The 21410-nt window shown below is 38.7% G+C and overlaps 1 protein-coding gene across 1 annotated transcript in view; it reads right to left on the bottom strand.

The window, feature by feature from the left end:
* The window catches only part of NRXN1 (neurexin 1), a 1086056-nt gene that overhangs the window by 479512 nt on the left and 585134 nt on the right, over positions 1-21410 (bottom strand).

Here is a 21410-nt window from a genome sequence, read left to right as displayed (position 1 = left end):
TTATTTCAAAGTCAGGAAAATCTGTCCCCCTTTGCCCCCCCCTTTCCCCCGTGGGGTACTCATAATGTCAAAGTGCTTTTATAGTGAGGTTGTACAACATTTCTACAAAGTTCACCATGAAGTCTGTTGTTAAAAAAAAAAAAAAAAAGCAATTAATTGTGGCTTTCCACTTTGCATGTTAAAACATCAATTTTCAATTTCAAACCTGTTGTACATTTTGGTAAGATATAATTTACATCCATTCTCCCCTCCCCCTTCACTTTCTAAATGGAGCTACATTATAATATAAATTCATGCAATATTAGATCAGTGGGAAAGTAAAGCCTTTCTTTTGCCTATTAAGCAAAGAATACATCTTAGAAACACCAAAAATCATGCTTGTCAGAAGATTCAAAAGAATCATTCTGTATAGTTACCTTATCTATTATTTAGAAAGCACAGACATGAAACAATATAATTCAGTTGGGCTGCATGTATTTAATTTGCATATGGCTGTCTCTTTTTAATCTGAGTTTTCACAAGATGAATATAATTAGCAAGTTTCAATTTATCTTCAAAACCACTGAACTATGTTGATTACCCCCAGGATGACATCACCCATGCGCACTAGAATATTTGGACTCCTAAAGAGAGTGATTCAGTGGATTTTGTAGCTAAACAAGTGAATATTGCAAGTTAAAAGTGACAAACTAGTCGTGTATGCAAGATGCATCATTCATCATCAAGAGATCAGCACCACAGAGTTATCTTATTTTCTTAATTTTTCTCCTTATGAAACAAGCAATTCTAGCAAACCACAAATAGTTTAAGTGTGGCCAGTTTAGTAGTCTGTGACTATTAAAAAACAAAACAAAACAAAAAAAACAACAACAACCAAACTCTTTGGAGGCACTGTATTCTCTGTAATTCTCCAGTTCGAGCTCCCTATCTAACTTTCCTTCGCATATGCTCTCAAGTTAAGAATTCTTCACATAATGAATTATCCCTGACCTCCACTCTCAAAGGAGCTTATTTGGGCTAGGATGTTTGACTTTAAATGAATGATAATGAGAAACATCACATTTAACTTGTCAGCTATAAAATAAAATGTAAAATTTATAAGGTAATACATTATTTAGTGATACACAACTTTTAAAAATTGTACGGTTCAAACGTATGGTTCTAGAATGTCAGAGATTCTAATGGTACAAAGTGTAACATGATAATAGACTTAATTTCCTCCAAAAATACCAGTTTGCATACCCACAAATTCTAACTACAGCCTGTTGTTAAAATAAAGATAAAACATTGTAATAAGGAAAACATATTACCGCTGAGCTGATTATTTTTCTAGAGAAAGACAAACCATGAAAAACTAAAATAAAATTGGTCTGCTTTAGAACCAGTATTATTAGAAATATTTTAGCATCTATGGAAGCAAGCATCTGGACTTTGAATTGGCAAACTCAAGAAAGAAATCTCATGATGATCTGCTTCTCAGTTGAAGCTACCATTTCAGTCTGGCGGATACGATCTTGTTTATGGTGTTGGTTATATGTTGGTCTAGTCCAGATTTTGTGCTGAAAACGCACAAACACAGCAGAATATTTCACAACTGCTGATCAATTTCAATCACTTATCTCAGTGCAGATGAGGGTTGGATTCGTGATGTGCTATTTCTCAGAGAAGTGCTGGTTTGACCACAGCAAGCCAGAACCACAAATATGACAAGTAACACAGCAAAAGCTGACGGGCAGATGAGATAACAGAAGAAGTGCACCAGGCAGTTACAGGGGACACTCTTTAGGCATAAAATACATGCAAACATTTCCCCAAACTTGCTCACCATTTTCGGAGAGTGCTAAGCTTAGCCTGTATACTGAGGATACACGGCTCTTACTTAAATGTCATTGTCATATTCCTACTGAAAACGTGTGCTCCCCTAGTCCAACTATGAAGACCAAAGCCTCACATTCAAATCTCAACAAAGTCTGGCATAAACTAACATTTTCAGTCGCTTATCCCACTGTTCTGTACTTTAAATCCTTGACAAGTTGGGACTGTTCACTGGTGCAGGGTATTGCTCTCCTGGTTTTCTGTATTTGCTGAAGTCGTCTTTCCCTCCTGCATTCCTGTCTTTGCTTTTATCTTTAAATCCATGGTTCTTTTATTTGACTCTCTTAGTCCTGTAACCAGAAGTAAGCCCTTAAAAGCAGGAATATGGCTGTATTCCCCAGCATAAAGAAAGTATTTGTGAACATTTTGGGAATTCTCAAATAATTGGGTCAGATCCTCTCCTGTTAACTCTCACCTCCTTTTGCTGCGCATGTTCCCCCCCCGCCCCCCGCCAACCTTTCCTCAGCCGTAAGTGCTAGGGTCATTCTGCCACACTTCCCAATGATGCTGTCTCCTTCTGTGCCCTCAATGGACTAACTTCCTCTACCTTTAACAACTGCAAGAGAAATCACCTTAAGAAGATAAACAACTAGAAATGAAGAGAAGGAGCAATGTACCTGCTTTATTGCTCTGGAAAGAAAACCAGAAATGAAATATGAAAATTAGTCTCATCATCAGTTAATTAATCAAAAATACTTATTAAGTGCCTCCTATGTCTCTTAGGAGCTGAAGCTACAACAATGAACGAGGCAGAGCCCCTGCTCTTGGAGAGCTTACATCCCTGTGTTAGAGGTGGTAGAGGTGATAGACATGCAGTAAAGCATAAAATCGTGACCTTATTCAATGCTATAAAGGAAAAGAGTGATTTGAAAGAGACATCTAGGAGTCAGAAAAGAGCTCTGTGAAGAGAAGATATCAAAGCAGAGATCTGAAGATGAGAGGAAGCCGGACATTCAGGCAGCTGGGTGATCACTGTGGTGTCTGGACTAGGGAGTAGCAGATGCAAAGGTCCTGAGATGAGATCTAGTTTGTCTCATTCTAAAACAAAAAATTTCTAGCAGAGGCAAAACAGTGTGCAGACAGACTAGCATCAGATCCTGTTGGGTCTATGGACCATGATAAAAGGTTTGGTTTCTATTTAACTACAATGAGACACCAGTGGATGTTTTAAAAACAAAAGAACATCATGATTCTTTACCTTCCACCAGGAATAATTTAATACAGAGAGTCCTTGCAAGTCTTTAAGAAGGTACTTGTGTCTGGGCCTAGAACCTCTGATACTGTTAAGAACTGAAAGCCATTCTGCTTGTTTCCAGTTAAGCTGGATGAGGGCAGGGGTTAGAGAGAAAGTACACGACAAGTGAGGGTAAGGGTCTGTCCAACAACAGCTCTCACCACAGTCAGTGACAAAGCGTTGGCTGGGCCAGCTCTGACCACTTGTGATACTAAAAATGTTTTCTTCATATTTAATAGCATCAAACACTACTTGATTTAATTAATCTGATGACTTCTATTAGCATTTTATATAATGCCCAGTTCCAGGCAAAGCTTTGTGGAGAATTCAAGAATACTGTACTCATCTCTAATGAGTTTTAGACCTAGATTCGTATTTGTTCTCAAAGTCTGCCTCATTGGCTTGTACCAGGGGCTCCTTCTCTTCTCTGATTCCAGTTTTCTGTCCTTGTAGACACTGCTTGTTGGCAGATTAATACCACTAACTACTCGTTACTTCCTATTGCATGACACATTTATAATTTAGAAAAGGAAGCATCTTTCTTATCAATTCACTGATGCTCTCAAAGATTCCTATTTGGAAACAAGGGACTGGATCTCAGTAATAAGGAAAGCCTTGTTGAGAAACAGGCTGTAATTTATATCACCACTTCAGGCCGCAGGATGCATTTTGCTAGAAAAATTAAAAATGCCGAAATTCAATGATAAGCCTGCCACTGCCTCCCGAGGACTTTTGTGATTGGAATAATTAGCTTTAAAATATTCTGTCAAGATCCTAAGATACGACACTAAAACATGATCGCTTCTATTATATGCCAGTAGTTGCTCGGAACAACTGGGAAGCTAAGACTTCATACTGGAACAGACTCCTTTTTGTTACGCTCTGATCAATATCTTGCCTGGGAGTATGTGCCTTCATTTAACCTACATATCTGGATATTTGAGAAGTTTCACCTTATGTCTCGTCTTAATTATTAACATCCATTCACCCAGCAAACTTCCTGTCTTGTCGCTACTGTCTAACTGTCAGATTTATCATCTGTAAGTTGGTCTTTGTCTTAACGATCAACCGAATTTCAGGTAGAGGCTAGGGTTGGGACAGGCAGACAGTGCATTAGGAATTAAAGGCCAGAATGAGGCCATAATTATGGACAGCTTGATTTTTGTAAATTAAGTGCAAGATGTTTAATCCTGAACACTTTCCGATCTAGGCTTCGTTTCTCTTTGTTGAAATGCTTTGGCTGGTTCCCTGTGATACACTGAACGCCTCTTTCTTCTTGTGAGTTTGATCTAAGGATTTCCGAAAAAGCATGGTGCCCCTGAGATGCAGAGCTGCGCTGTCACAGATGACCCCTGACAGGGGCACCAGGGCCAGACCCACACACATTTCCAAGAAGCTTCGTTCTTTCCTCGAGGCCCTTGAACAGCACTTTACTCCTATTCTTCAAAACCGGAAAATGTAGGTTACAGGAGAGGAGGCATACTGGGCATGCCAAACTGTGAACACCCTTAGCACTTCCCACCCTCTGTTTGCATCAATCAATGATACCGGTTGCAGAGACATTTTAAAATCCCTTCAATAGGTAACTATTTGTACTTACAGCTTTTGTGGTGCCTGAAATAAAATGATATTATTGGAAGGATATGAGTCATGCACTTCCTGGTAAACCCATCCTGCCTTTTTTGATTTTCTAAACTATTTTGTGGAAATTCCAAATTTCACGTTTCTTAGCAGAGCAGCTTAACTAGATTAACGTTTTGAAACAGAATTCCAAGTACTAAAACTTACAGGGCTGTGAATGCCCCCAATTGTGTTTTTTTAGTTACTGCCCCTACAAGAGACTTACTAGGTTACTCATCTAATTCCACCGATGAAGCCATATGGTGTCGATGGCTTTAATCAATTACATAAGTTCTTATGCCAGCATTCATCTTCAGAGGAAGACAAAATATGTGTGTTTTTTTCCTTCAAATTCACGTAATGTAACAAAAATTGGACTGGATCTCAGTTAATCTAGTTTTCGAGGTATTACATAAACAAACTTTAAAAAGCACGCATACTTTGCCCAATTCTACAGCAACACAGTGTGTCATATCTTGTTTCCCACGTTCCCACTTTCAGGTCCACGATGACGTCTATTTGAGAGTGGAGAGAGATTTCAGAAATCTAACTGAGTTCCACCAGGATGATTTCCACATCTAATATACCAATTCTTTAGAGGTCAGTCTTGTAAAATCTTCTCTTTCATTTTCCCTGAGGGAAGCAGTTTTTTTTTGTTGTTGTTGTTGCATTCAGCCCTGAAAACTCCGACTGCAAATTCAGGTCCTGACCCATGCCCAAAGGACAGAATACATTCACCTGAACCTCAAGCCAGTTCTGTGGGATGACGCATTTCACAGGGGGTCTCTTTCCCGTGCCACTCCCATGACTGACAAAATATATATTCTCTTTGCTTCACACAGTCCTTCTTTAAATTCACAGCCTTTTTCAAGATTCGAAAGTTCAGAATTGTGTTGCACAATGACAGCATTTAATGTACATGTGAAGGCAGTGAGAGAAACACTTGAATGTTTCAGTCTTAAAATACGAAGACAATATGTTTACTGCTAAATTTGCTAAGTCTTAGTTCCCCCATCCTTTATGAGAAGAGGGACATTAACTTTACAGTGAGATCTCACAAATGAAGAGGGTGGATTCCAAATCACAGCTGTCTTGCCTAATCAACTAAATCACTTACATCACCCAAATGCATTTTTATAATAACAATAAAATACTTTAATAATAATCTACTGTCTTCAGGAAATTCTAGAGCAATGTCCAAATTGGAAACCATCGGTTTATAAATATGTAAACCTATGCAATAACTAAATGGAAGTTATTGGAACTTTCTTTAGGATAAATTATTGATATGTAATTATGCAACAGTCTAATTTGGGAAAGTCATGCAATAGATATTCCGAAAGCAAAACAAAACAACATTTTGACAACTAATCAATATCTCTCACTTTTCCTGTCATATCTGTAAACAGCAGAGATACCCCAGTTTTTTATTCTGATCATATACAAAGTATGTGTGTGACCCATTAGGCTAGTTTTCATGATAGATTTCTTTTTATTTTATTTTTTAAAAGATTTTATTTATTTATTTGTCAGGAGAGAGTAAGCGAGCACAAGCAGGGGGATCAGCAGGCAGAGGGAGAAGGCGGCTCCCCGCCCAGCAAGGAGCCTGATGCGGGACTCGATCCCAGGATCCTAGGATCATGATCTGAGCCGAGGCAGATGCTTAACCGACTGAGCCACCCAGACACCGCTGTAACTGTAGGTTATCTTTTAGGGAGACATCAACAACGTGTGTGACATTGGTGGTTTAATTGCTGCCTTCCCTCTTCCTGATGCAGTAAAAGCCAATTGGAAGGAAGGTCATGAAGTTCTCCAGCAAACGAAAAATGACAAATATCTAATCCAAATCATTCTGGCAAAAGTCTGGCTGCTCCCTGCCCTCGCCTCAGTCAGGAACTATACTGTCCTTTGGTTCTGTTGACATAATCCCAAGGGCTAAGAGTAACATTCTAAAAAAAAAAAAAAAAAATCATGTCTTATTCATTCCCTTTTTCTTGATATTCTTTTTTCTGTCATGCCTCGACAAAAATGCCTATCTTCAGAGAGAGGCCCTGGATTTAGAACGTGAAATTTAGAATACGAAATTTGAAAATGGATATGAGGACAAGTAGTTTCTCTGTAGGAGGACGGAAGAATCTGAAATGGGCACTCAAAGTCCTGACTCACTGACTTTCCTCTCTACAGGCAAAGTTCTACTGCTTCCTTTTCCTGAAAGAAGCCAGTCCCCAGTTCGTGAGAGCTTTGTCATTCAAGAGAGGCTCTAGTAAGATGAACAAGGAAGGCAAAAACAAACTGTAACTAAGAATAAAATAAGGGATATATTTTCAGTGAGAAGAACTTTTAAAATTGTGGTTTTAAGAATTTTTGTGAGCACACTTAAACGGCTCCATTTTGTAAACTGTATTCAGCCGTAAGAGATTTAGATATTAATTTTGTTTTTCCTAGAAGATGCTCCTGTATAATTATTGCTTATAAACTGCCCAGATCCCTGAGGTGTGTGGCATCTTGACACATGCTTAGAAGGATGGTGTTTCTCACCATGGAGCAGGGAAGAGGATCGGTTCTTTGGACGGTCTGATCCGGATATGAGTCTCTGAACATTTATTAGCTCTAGGGCTTTAGAGAAACAAGAAAAGAAAGGTAAAGCTTGCTTTACCACATTTATCTCTAGCCTAGGGACTGCTACTCATTGTCTCATTTATTTATTTTTTCACCAGCTCATTTAATGTGAACAAAAATGTATTGAGAAAGGTGCTGTAATTAAAACCATTTGAACAGAAGAGGAAAAAGAGGTTCAGCAAAATTTAGTAACTTGCCCAACATCACAGAGTTTTAGTACCTTATTTCTAGATTCATGCTTGTGAGTATATTGCTTGTCTGAACAATAAGCAACTGTGTATACGTAAATGTGTACATATTGAATAAAATGTCTATATTCTTAGAACTTTGTCTTACTTCATGTAATTTTTCCATAGAAGAAATATATTTGTGCCATGTATCTTTTTCGGAAATAAAGTTCCCTATTTACCATGACATTTAGAATTAAAAATAGCACTAATAGTACCGTTTTCACAACTTTTTTGACAACTGGTCACCTGACAGGCATCAGACCGTACAGAGTTTCTACAAACTACAGACACCTTTATTCGCAGGGGGAGGGGGAGATAATATTCAAAAGTTTACTTCTGGAGAAAATAAAAACAGGTCCGTGAAAAACAGATCAAGAGTTAATTCACACAGTATCTTTCTAGAATTAATGATGATTTGTTCAAAAGTCTGACAGAAGGCCCATAAATACAGAGAACAAGCTGATGGTTGCCAGAGGAAAGGGGGTGGGGAAAGGGAAAAATGGGTGAAGGGGACTGGGAGGTCCAGGCTTCCAGTTACGGAATGATTAAGTCACCATAAAAAGTGTAGCATAGGGAATACAGTCGATGATACTGTAGCAGTGTTGTGTGGTGACAGAAGGGGGCTACACTTGTGGTGTGTATAACATAAGGTACAGACTTGTCCAATCACTATATTGTCCACCTGAAACTAACGTAACATTATGCGCCAGCTAATACTTCTATTAAAACAAACTCCGACTGGAGAGTAGTTAGTAAAATATCCAAAATTCTGCACACAAACACTATCTAATGAATGCCTATCTAATAATTGTGGTAACTGAGTACCATCTCCCAAAGAACCACCCCAGTTTCTGAGATCATGGGCTGTGCCCCATCCATGTAGCTTCTGTTGTAATAATGGAATGAGACAAAGGGGGCACAGTTATCAGGTGAAGGGCTATTAAATTAAAAACTGATCAAAATACCTGCTGCATTTGCTGTCTCTTAAGCACTTCCATTATATACCTATTATGAAAAATTGCATTCATTTACATATTAATGTTCTGCATTTCAGCATGTGCCCTTTATGTTCGCACACAACAGAATACACTCTGTCACATGCATTTAACCTGCGTGACTCAGCCATTAAGGGAAAATTTGAGAGTGGGAGAAAAAAGAAACAGAATGAATACAGTTGCTCCCATTGTTCTCTTCAATGCCTTGGATTTTAAATCCTTAACTGTCACACAATTGAACTCTATTTTTGTCAGTTTGCCTATCAGTCAGGCAGAGCTTAACCTAGGTTGAGCCATGGGCTTGTCTTTGAAACTGTTTTTTTTTTTTTTTTTTTTTTTTTTTTTTTTTTTTTTTTTTTTTTAATGTTTCCAGGTTTCCGGGCTGAGGACCTATGTGCAAATTTTGAGTATCCTTGTAGTTTCATTTTAATCTCAGTGACTTCCACACAGGTAAAAACAAAACCAGCAAGCCGTTCTCTATACCAGCCCTGTTCAATGGAACTGTCTGCCGTGATGGAAACGCTACATGTCTGAGCAGTCCAACTTCTGTATACTCTCTTGGTTCTTCCTGTGGCTCTTTAATGGCTCATTCTTACTCAATATCCTGTTATTTCATTCCTTGAAATTGAGGAAACTTAAAATCAGGGATCATGGGTCTCCAATCTGCAGGCCAAGTCTAGCCTGCTGACTGTTTTCGTATGACACAAGAGCTAAGGATGTTTATTACATTTTAAAATATTTTACATTAAACATCAAAAGAAGATTAATATTTCATGGCATATGAAAATACTATGAAATTCAAATTTCATTGTCCATAATAAAGTGTTATTGGAACACAGCTATGCTCATTCATTTACATATTATCTGCAGCTGCTTTCATGCTACGATGACAAAGTTGAATAGTTGCAACAGGGACCATATGACCTGCAAATCTGAAAATAATTACTATGTAGCCCTTTACACAAAAGGTTGTTGACTTCTGCATAAGACGGCTCTCAACTTTCTTTTCTTAAAACCTTTTCCTTCTATCACTATATCTGCTTCCCATCACTTTTATGAAGAGAAGGAAGAATTAACAATTGCTGAATTCCTATTATACGTCAGGCGATATGTCAGCACTCCACTGGCCTCATTGTCATCGTCACCACTAAATGAGGCAAGTAATGCCACTGTAAAATGTGAAATGTGATGCTCGGCTTCCATAACTTGCCAAGCATATTGCCTGAGGTTAGCTCGTATTTGTGGAGCAGGCTTTCTAAGTTGATTGCGGGGAGTCAATAAATGTGTGCCACACCCAAGCTTCCTTCCTACTCAACTCTGACTCCGCACTGCTCACTGCATCCCAGCCCTGACACTTCTTCCCATACATTTCTCTTCCTTTCCATTCCCCTTGCCATCAGTCTAGTTCAGAAAAGAACTGCTTTACTGAATTAGTGCATGTTTTCTGTTGTACTAACTTTCCTCTCTTCTGCCTTCCATTTTTCATATGTGCTATCGTCACCAATCTCTCTGAAGGAGCCCTTGTGAATCCATGCCACTCACGTTTGTATCTCTGTAAGGGTCTAGCGAGGTGCCATCTTGTCACTCTCTGGGCAAAACCACATTGTTCTTATTCTTTCTTCCAACTGAAATGCCTTTCCCTTCATTTAAATCTGGTTTCTCAAAACAAGACAGTTTTTATCCCCCCCCCTTATGAACTACTTCTTCTTCCCTGTTCTTTTTTCTTCTAACCACCTTGCATGATGATGACCAGTACACACATCTAAGCCCTACTACTCTACCATAATTTCCTTGAAGGCATGGCCTCATCTTATTCTCTTTGTACAGAATTCCTCACAGTATCCAGGACATCGTGTTTGAGGTAGATTTTGTTTAATCATGATTGGTCTAAACCAGTCGAGGTAAGCGGCTGTCTTACTCTGCTCTGGCTGCTGAAACAAAATACCATAGACTGGGTAGCTTAACTAACAGATATTAATTTCTTAAAGTTTGAGAAGCTTGGTGATCCAAGATCAGGGTGACAGCATGGTTGGGTTCTCGGTGAGGGCCTCCTTCCTGGCTTATAGATGGCTACATTCTTGCTGTAGTCTCACATGACGAAGAAAGTTCTGGTCTCTTCTTTTTCTTATAAGGACACCAATTCAATTATGGCAGCCCCACCTTCCTACATCATCTGAGCCTAATTACTGTCCAAAGGCCCTACCTCTAAATACCACCACAGTGGGAAGTAGGATTTCAGCATATGAATTTGGGGGAGGGGGGACAGAAACATTCATCCTATAACACTGACCTACTGAAAGGTAAAGGGGACCCTCAGAGAAAGGTTTTCTTCTTAATAAAAACTGATGCATGGGCGTGAACTCCTGTTCCTGGAACAGCTTCAACCATCTTGCGATGAAGAAAGCAGACACAGTTACCACACTCAAGCTATCAGATGGAAGGATGGAAAACTTCTTGTTCCTGATGACTTATTCTGACCACTAAATTAACCAGTCCTATCGTACTCTTCATTTCCAGACTTTTCATTAAGGGCTAAAAGAAATCTCTTACTGTTTAGATGACTTTTACTTGAGTCTTCTATTATTTACAGTGTCTTCTGAGTCAATCTTCACCAAGTATTTATTGAAATTCAAATGTATGAGTGTGCATTTAAAAATACATATACTTTTATATAGTACATGTATTCCGTATTCAGCTGCTTGATGCTTTTTATTACTTTGCCTTATACTTAACATTTCACTTGTATTATCACTTAATAAGGATAGAGCATGTCTTCTGAAACTCTGGTGGAAGAAATCTGTATTGTATATATTTTCTCAGCATTAAACACATTACGGATACCAAATATCTGTTCATTTACGGAATACACTATGTTGGATGAGGGGTAGAGAAAAGTGGCTACCAGGAGGGAAAGAAGAATTCTTTTCTGATTTCTTCAAAGTATGCCATGTGCAGCAAAAATACGGTAAAATGCATCATCACCCAGATCACCCAAAAATCAGTCTGGGAAAGAAAGAAAGACAGAAAGGATGGGAGGGGGGAGGGAGGAAAAGGAAGACGGGGAGAAAGAAGAGGTAAATGTAAAGAGTATTTTGTATGCAAATGCTGAACAGGACGAAGAGGTCAATTGCCCAATACTGAGGCAGCTTCAGAAATAAAAGCAGATGGGAGAGCTTTTGCTTTTTCCTCTTGGCCACAAAGCCCCTGCTAATTGACGTAGCAACCGAACAAGCTGCTCTTTCATCTCCCAGTGATAGTTAGGTTTTGAGTAGGTTCTGAATTTCATATTAAACACCACCACACCTCCTGCTTATTCCTTGCTTCTGGCATCTAAGCCAGTTCCTGCTTTCCTATAGGCCTGCTTCCTTCTTCACACAACTTCTTCATGAAGATGAACAAATAAATAAATAGATAAACAAATAAATCAACCACCACCACCTTTCAGAGCATCTCCCAAGACTGAAGGTTCCCTGAGCGAACGACAGTGAGGTAGTTGGAGTAAGAGTGACACATTTTGAATCAGAAACGGCATTTTCCTACAAGCTGGATGGATGCCAAGCTTGAGAAAAACAAAATGAAATGGGAAGGTCATCTTTAGATGACCTATTCATAACTGTGAAGTGGGATATCCTTAGAGTCAATTCAGAGAAGCTTTTAGTTTCTTTGTTCAGTACGTGAATCTTGAAAGTGTGGGAGAGATTTAATGATACCAACAGCAATTCTACTGTCTGTCTGTCTGTCTTGGACTGCACTGTTCAGAGCCTTATTTTATTTTTTAAGATTTCTTCATTTATTTTAAAAAGAGAGAACATGAGTGTGGGGAGGGGCCAAAGGAGAGGCAGAGAGAATCTCAAGCAGACTCTGCGCTGAGCGTGGAGCCAGACATGGGGCTTGATCCCATGACCCGGAGATCATGACCTGAGCCGAAACCAAGAGTATGACACCTAACCAACTGTGCCATGCAAGCACCACTGTTCAGAGCCATCTTCTAGCCATTTTCATAAACCGTATCTTTTTTCCTTCCTGCAGTTCAGACTTGATTTTTTTCTAGAAATGGAAACAGCATCGAAAGTGCTAAGAAATTTGCTAACCCAGCTTGCCCACATATTTATATCTCTGTCAGGATACAGTATTGTATTTACCAAGATTAAATTATCTGCTGTCAAAACTCAATGAAAATCATGGTGTACCAAGCCACCCTTCAGAGATGTAAGCATCTATTTCAAAATGCAAATCACATAGTAAGATACTTGTATTTATGGGGTTATATTGTACAAAATTGAAACAATCTGAAATAATGAACATTTCCCAGACAGCAAAGATCAAAGTTGCTAAGTTTGGGAGAGAGAGTTGGATACCTGATACTGACATTAGATCCAGGAGAGATGGGTTCAAGTTCCACATGTGCCATTCACCAGTTGTGTGCTCGTAATATAAGTCATGTAACAAGTCATGTGTAAGATGCAGGTGATTTCTGCTGTGCTTGCCTCATTTATGATGAACGAATGAAAATATGTATATGAAAACATTATCCAAGCCATAAGAAGATATATCAATAAATGGAAGAAACTTTGAAAGATGACATTTTCCCATTCATCAAGGACTTTACTTTCTGCTCTAAGAATCCATTTTTCTTGCTAGAATCACAGAATTAGAGAAGTATAAGGAAATTAAAAACTCATATAGTTGAGCTCCCTCACTTTATAGGGAAAGAACACAGACCTAGAAATGTTAATGACTTATCTGAAGTTAAAAAACAAAACATTTTTGAGAAAGAAGTCTAGATTAGCACTTCTTTTTCCATTTTATTCCTACCGAACAACTCCACTGTCTGTTAAATGTAGCAGAGTTTTCCAGAACTTACTGCTTTTAAAAAAAAAATCTTACATCAGTATGGAATTTTTTTAGTTCTAAGGCATACTTTTGTACTAAATCATTTTATTCTTATTATATCCTAGATAGGTTTCAGGGCAGATACTACTTTTGCCTGAAAGTTGACCATTTTCAGAACAGAGAAATGGATAGTGGACCAGGCATGGCATCGACATTTTGTACTTGCAGCCATCTCTATCATATTTTGATTACAAGGGATTCTGTTTCTTTTAATAGTGCTGTGTACCATATTTTTTAAAAAGTAGGACAGAGTAAAATTAATTTTGCTGGGGGAGTCTTGTGATACCCCTTGCGATGTCTGGAGATACCCAAGGGCATCTCAAAACTAGGATGAAGAATGCCTATACTAGATTATTCTAGCTCCCAAAGTAATTTGTCTCTTAATAACAATCATAATTACCTTCCACAGTATCCAGACCCTACCCTCTCTACTAGGCAAAATATTCACTGCAATTAGGATCTCCATGGTAAAAAAATAAAAAAATAAATTAAAAAAATTAAAAAAATAAAACAAAACCTTCTCAATGCTGCGTAGCTACAAGCAGCCTTTCAATCTCCAAATCCATGCTGGGAAAACCACACATGGGTGCCAACTTCCAAGCTCTTATATGAATATTTAAGGCCCGTTTCAGTTTCACAAAGCCAATAATTACAGAAAAGCCTACTTAAGCGAAAAAATTCTTTGCTAAAGACATGGGGAAAAAAACTATAAATACCTAGCAGACCTGCTTAAATGAGCATTTGAAGTATTTAATGTATCTGTAAGGTCCAGGCAACCTTTTCGTTTTCACTTGTCCTCTTTGCACAAAACCTTTCTCCCCTCTACCTGCCCTTCCACCAGCAACCTAGAACAATCCCCCCCCCCCCATGAGGATGCTTAATTAGGGAAGGATCTTGTGTTATTTATATCTCACAAATAATTCTTCTAATTCAAGGCCCTGGGTTATTTTCATTTGAAGTCTCATCTCCTATTAGTCAATAAAATGGCTTTGCCCTCTGCGTCCGTAAATAGCTTCTGTGTCAGTGCACACGTGGCAGCTCCGCCACGTGGTTCTGTGTGCAGTGCGTCTCTGCATCCCTGTCACGTGCTGGGGCAGGTGGAGCTGAAGGGAGGTGGGAAGGAAGTGAAAAGGGAAGGCAAAACCCTGTCTCTGATCTTGAAAATATGCTCGTAGGTTCCTAATGACTTTACTTAATGGTAAAGACAGCCCTAGGTGCATGTTTCCCTTCTGAAAAGATGAAAAGGGAAATTTTCCCAATTTCCTGATATCTTGGCTACTAGTGATCCTTTGGTCACTGAGAAGTCATGGATCAAGTGCGGATGTAAGGCTTTGCATCTTGGGATAGAAGGTGCCAAAACCCAGTCAGATTCTTTTGGGGATGTTCACTGCACAGCAATTATCAAACAGAAACTTAGTACAATTAAAGAGAAGGAAAGTCTTCCTGGATACCAACAACCAGTCAAATAAGAGAACCCCAGAACGTCAGTTACCGAATTACAGCAGACTTAGCGTGGCATCTTCTAAGAGCGACAACTACAAACACCAAAAGGAACTTTCCTGTCCTTCCACCTGTGGCTCTGATTTCCAACTAAGAAAAAAAAAAAAAAAAAAAAAGATTCTATTCTCTTTCCTTCTTCTCCGGGCATGGCTGGAAGTTAACTGGGTGCACAAGAGCCCTGGATGTGCACCTCACTTTGCTGATTTGCTTGTGGACACACAGCCTGGATAGAGAAAATGAGCAGTGGGATTTGTTTTACATAATTCACTAGAGGCAGCCACAGCAAAATGTCAGGCAACGAATCTTTGCTTTCAGCCTGTCCAGAAATAGGCCTGGGAAGACCTTCTGACTCTACTGGAATTGGGGAGAATGGACTTTTCTGAGTTGACTCAAAAATGCTGACAGCAAATGGCAGGTTACTGCTTAAGCACAGATGTCACTTCATTGTGTCAACTTGTAAATGATCAGCACAATCTGGCAAGTGCAATTTTTCTCACATTATGAGTATATTTGGGCAGGTGCTATACTTCACTGAGGTCATATATTGTTTTTATGGGGGTTTTTTGTGTTTTTTTTGTTTTGTTTTTACTCTAACTAAAGGAGGAAAAAGATTCTCAAATACGTATTCAAAAAAGACTGGTCCTAAGATTTAGTGGGGAATAAAAAAGGTTAATACATATTTTATCAATAATCAGAGCATGGATAATTCCTATACATGGGGGCTTTGTGGCTACATGTGCTCTAAACTGCCACTAAATCCAGAAGAAGGAAAAATAGCATTAAGGACAAATCTAGAAAATATTTTCTTTTTTTTTTTTTTTAAGATTTTATTTATTTATTTGACAGAGATAGAGACAGCCAATAAGAGAGAGAACACAAGCAGGGGGAGTTGGAGAGGAAGAAGCAGGCTCATAGCGGAGGAGCCTGATGTGGGGCTCGATCCCATAACGCCGGGATCACGCCCTGAGCCGAAGGCAGACGCTTAACCACTGTGCCACCCAGGTGCCCCTAGAAAATATTTTCTAAAATAAATCTCTCAGTGGGCTCTTTAATGACCACAATGCATTCTGTTACCATTTGCATACTGCCCCGTTTGGCTAGAGACCTTGTCACTTGCACTGTCATCTTGGAAAGCTGCCAGAACTACTCTAAGTAGGCAGTCATTGGAGGGCTGGGCCTTACATAAAGTAACACCACCCAGTCTGCAGGGGCCACTCTGGGTTCTGACAGCTAGCTTAAACAAATGAACAAACAAACAAACAACAACAACAACACCATAATTATGTCAGTAAGATTGGTGGCTCTCTTGTCCCACTAAAAGATAAAGATCGGACATGGTGAAGAAAAGTCCAGCATCAGGAGTTGCAGCTTGGAAACAAGCAATAGACTGCACTTTTAGGTTATGCTACTGAGCTCTATGACTAATCGATTGATGTCTCTGAACCTTGCTGACTACGTCTGTGTTAGATGACGAAACCTAAACCTGCAACGAAAGACTGAGCCACATCTTTTAGAGGATGTCACAAGTAGTAAGCACTGGGTAGCTAGCAATGTGCTAAGTTCTAGAACATACAATAGTATAAAATACAGTCATGCTTGAAGGAGCTTCAAGATCTACTTGGGGTAAACCATACGCAACAAAATGGAAGCATATGAACACAAAGTACAAATATAGTATTGACAGTGCTATAGGAGCTCTAACAAAATATTTCTTTTTTTAAAGATTTTATTTATTTATTCGACAGAGATAGAGACAGCCAGCGAGAGAGGGAACACAAGCAGGGGGAGTGGGAGAGGAAGAAGCAGGCTCATAGCGGAAGAGCCTGATGTGGGGCTCGATCCCATAACGCCGGGATCACGCCTGAGCCGAAGGCAGACGCTTTAACTGCTGTGCCACCCAGGCGCCCCTAACAAAATATTTCTGAAATTTTCTGATATGTAAATGAGATGGAAAGCCTGGCTCCTGGCAAATTCCATATAAGTGTAGCTAAATTAATTATATGTCATATTTATATTATTGTTTATTACATAATAATATAAAAATAATAATATTACTACTGAAAGACATGTCATTTGCTAGGTCTTTTCCACAATAGACTCACCATATTACAGATTAAAATAAATACCATAAATGTGCAATTTAAAAATCTAAGATTAGGGGCGCCTGGGTGGCACAGCGGTTAAGCGTCTGCCTTCGGCTCAGGGCGTGATCCCGGCGTTATGGGATCGAGCCCCACATCAGGCTCCTCCGCTATGAGCCTGCTTCTTCCTCTCCCACTCCCCCTGCTTGTGTTCCCTCTCTCGCTGGCTGTCTCTCTCTCTGTCGAATAAATAAATAAAATCTTTAAAAAAAAAAAAAAAATCTAAGATTAGGGGCTCCTGGATCAATCAGTCGGTTAAGTGTCTACCTTTGGCTCAGGTCATGATCCCAAGGTTCTGGGATCGAGCCCCAAGTTGGGCTCCCTGTTCAGTGGGGAGTCTGCTTCTCCCTCTCCCTCTGCCCCTCCCCCCTGCACATGCTCTCGCTCTCTATCTCAAATAAATAAATAAGATCTTTAAAAAAAAAGAGTTCAATAGATGTCAATGAAGTTTAAAAGTGAAAGTAAGTTAAGGAAGGGGTAAAGAATAGCTGGTGGGTGGTATGGAATTTATATAAGATGGACAGGAATGGCTTGATTGGGAAGGTGGCATTTAAATAGAAAACAAAACAAAACGAACTCTTCCTTCGTTTTTCCTATTGCAATAACGCCTCCTCCCTCCAATGTGGTTTGGGATTGTCACAAACAAAAATCTTGTATTGTTTTTAGAGTTACTTTTCCCTTTGGACATATTGTTTTATTAAAGAAAGCACATGCATATAACCTTCAACCTACCATGATCTTTATATAATGCTTTTATAACTGTTCAGACAAAGTTTGCTTTTGTTTTGATGTAAAAAAGTTTAAAGTTCATCCATTATGGTGTAGGGGGGAAAATAAATCCACAACAGATTTAATGTGATTCCATTTCATCTCAGCCCTTTATCAAGAATAATCCCTCTTGTTTACTGAATTTTTTCCCCGTCATGTTCATCTAGTTTTTATGCAATTCAAACTCAGAGCTCACTGAATTTCCAGACCTTTTGATTCTTCTAGGTTTGTACCTTTTCTTCTCCAGAATTCTTGAATTTGGTTTTTCATCAGAACACCACAGAAGATTATATACTATCACTTAAGAAACCTAAGAAATAACGAATGACAACACTTATAATTCAGGCAACGTAGAAAGTTTTCCTTAAATGTTGCCACTTGTCTCAATGTTCCTTGATTTATAGATTAGCTACCTAATTATCTATCGGTAAAAGAATATTCTCTTTTTACTTGTTTCCATTTATTCTTCCTTCTTTTTTCTAATTAGCTAATTAAAAAAAAGATTCAGGCTTGATTGGGTACAGTTCTATTTCTTAAATCTTTTAAAAATGAAAACTTTATAAACTCTCCAAAGATATGAAATATTTAACAAAGTTTATTTTAGTGTAACTTGAAATTCACCAATGTCATCTTAATTGGGAAAACTGGCATTTGTTCTTTCCAGTAGTTGGGGAAGACGAAAAACCAGTACAAGTTTCCAAAGAGTCTAGCAGGAAAATAATGGGCTTGTGCATTTTGTCCAAGACTCCCACTCCATGTAAACAACAGGCTGTCTATATATATGACCTATTCTTGACTTCTGTATTATAAACATCAATTATTATAAATGTAGTTGTAGGTAGAAGAAACAGGAAAGGCTTCATATAGAGACGAACCAGTGACATATTATTTTGGTCTTAGAATGTCAAAATAATGAAAAATGTATTGTGAATTTCTGAAAGCTTATGTAAAAAATGATTATCCATCAGCATCTGATTTGGTGGTTTGCTGCCCATAAGGCATATACACCTACTACTCAAGTCTGTGTTGTCAAAAAACTTGGAAAGAATCAGATGATATGATAAAACCTCAGCTTTTTCTATGCACTGTTAAAAGTTTACAAAGTTAGATCAGAATGCACTGCTAATTTCTTTTAGTTGAGTCTGTTCTCAGCCTTCAATACACTGGCTTAACGTTATATGTATCCATGACTGTTACTGGGCTAAAATCACATGCGCCCATCACTGCCACCTTTTTAAGGACGCATAGCATAGTTTTTATGAGTAAGAACCCTAAAACCGGACTGCATGGCTTCGAATCTCAGCTCTGACACTTAATAGCTCTATGGTCCTGGTTTTATCATTCATAAGATGTGGGATAATACTGGTACCTATCAAATATTACCACAGTGCCTAGCACATAGTAGGACCTACATGTTGCCTGTCATTGCTATTATTTCTAAGGTCTATAAACCAGAAATATTATGAGACCCACGGTTGAAACATTTGTAATAAAAGACAAATGCAATGCCACGCAAATACTTTTCCAAAAAAATCTTTTTCTTAAATATATACTTATGGTTGAAGTTTAAAATTTTATAGATTATTCCACTAGACAAATCAAGGCACCATTGACTAAATAGGGGAAAATAAAGAGACAGATGGGGGAGAGGGAAGATGTGGGAAGAGTTAAATTTAAACATGTGGCATAAAGGTAGTATTTGGGGACACAGGGATGGATGAGATTACTTAGGGGATATTAAACAAGGAGAACTCTAAAATCAAGAACTGAGTAACTTCAACATTAAAGAGGTAGGCAGAACTGGCAGAAACCCGGATAGAAATCACAAAGGGATGAGGACAACCAGGTGTGTGTAGTGTCACGGGTGGATGATGCTTCTAGAACAAGGGAGTGATCAAAGAGCAAAGCCAGTAAAGATTAAGATGGTAACTGAAAAATGTTTAATGGATTTGACAACCCAAAGGTTATTGGTGCTCTTAGAAAGAGCAGTTTCGGCTGAGTTCTGCCAGGAAAGCCAGAATGGTGTGGGTGGAATACTGAATTCTGGGTTGCATTTATCATTAAAAACTTTCTCAGAGCTCAGCTGTGAAGGAGAGTCAAGGAAAAGTACATAAGATGGATGTTAGGTCAAGAGTAAGGGTTTTGGTTTATTTGATTTTAAGATTAGTATAATCCAATAAATAATGTTGAAGTTTCCAGGGGTGGGAGGGGAATAACTGAAAGACTGGGTCCCTGAGTAGATAAGCCAGACAGGAGAGTAAAAACAAATCCAAAGGATAATATGAAAAGAAGTGGAGATGTGCCAATAAGAGAGAGCCTTCTTCTACTGGCTTCTGTCTTCAAGTATGGCTTTCAGTCATATAAAAGTGTGGGGTACGGACTGGCTCACTTGTGGATTTGTGTGAGGACAAATCACAGTAATGTTTCATTGTTGTTTGCCAGCTGAAGTGGCAGAACATTGTTTAGTAACTAAACGATGTCATGCTGCAGAGTGGGAAGGGGACTGGTCTGAGAATTAGGATTCCAGAGGCCCTAGTTAGTATGTATGTCTAAATGAAGGTCTGATCTTGGGCTAAGTATTTGCAATCTCTAAACCTTAACTTTTGCTCCTGTAGAAGGAGAATGAGATGGATCTTTAAGAATGGCCAAAAAAATGCCTGATGTCACTCTTTGTTTTATTACAGAACTTAAATACAGTCTTCAAAATTCCAAGTACATTACAGTCAAAACAGTTACATATATTCTTATGTGTGTTTACAGATGAAACTTTTAAATCCTCTAGGTTTTCAATAGGCCCTTTATAAAACGTGTCCTCAGTTACCTGCAGGATGTTGTCAATTTCTTAGCAGTTTGTCATTTAGAAATTTAAAAACAATTTCATTACCTTTAATGACAAACATGTGTCTGGGGCATAAGAAGTAGAATTAAACATAAAAGGCTATTTGAATTTTTGGTGCTACAGACGGGGTACTTTTGAGGAGCAAACAAGGCTGCTACCCACCAAATGTTCATCATGGATTTTCTACCTTCTCCTGCACTGCTTTTGTGATTTTAAGTTGTGCTTTATAAATATCTATCCAATGATAACACAATCAAAGATGTGCGATGAATCTTTTCCTTCTTCTCTGACAAGAATCTTTAGTCTTCGCCAACTTAGGGCGTAGTAAAAGACATTTCATTTTAGCCGTGGGGTATCCATTTTCTGTCACACAAAGAATAAATATACATAAAAGTAATAAGATCTCATAGAAAACAGTGTGGAGAAGAGTTGCCTGATTTTAATTTTCTGAAATGCAAGGGAATGCAATTAACTCCCTGGTTGTGATTAGCCTGTTGGAAGCTGGGTCCCCTCTGCAAATTATAGTCCCCACAGCACCCATAATGATGTCATATACTCGGTATTATTTATTTGTCTTCTGATTTGCAGCCCTGCAAGTGAAGTCATGGGACCTGTGGATTAATAACGAACGGAGCCAAGTTTAAGTTGCAGCTCTGTCTCTGCTCTAATTACACGTCTGTCCATTGGGCTCCTTTC

The sequence above is a fragment of the Ursus maritimus genome, unplaced genomic scaffold (assembly GCF_017311325.1).
Source record: "Ursus maritimus isolate PB19 unplaced genomic scaffold, ASM1731132v1 scaffold_6, whole genome shotgun sequence".
Taxonomy (NCBI): Eukaryota; Metazoa; Chordata; class Mammalia; order Carnivora; family Ursidae; genus Ursus; species Ursus maritimus.
Note: the sequence above shows the minus strand (reverse complement) of the source record. Positions and strands in the feature narration are given on the sequence as shown.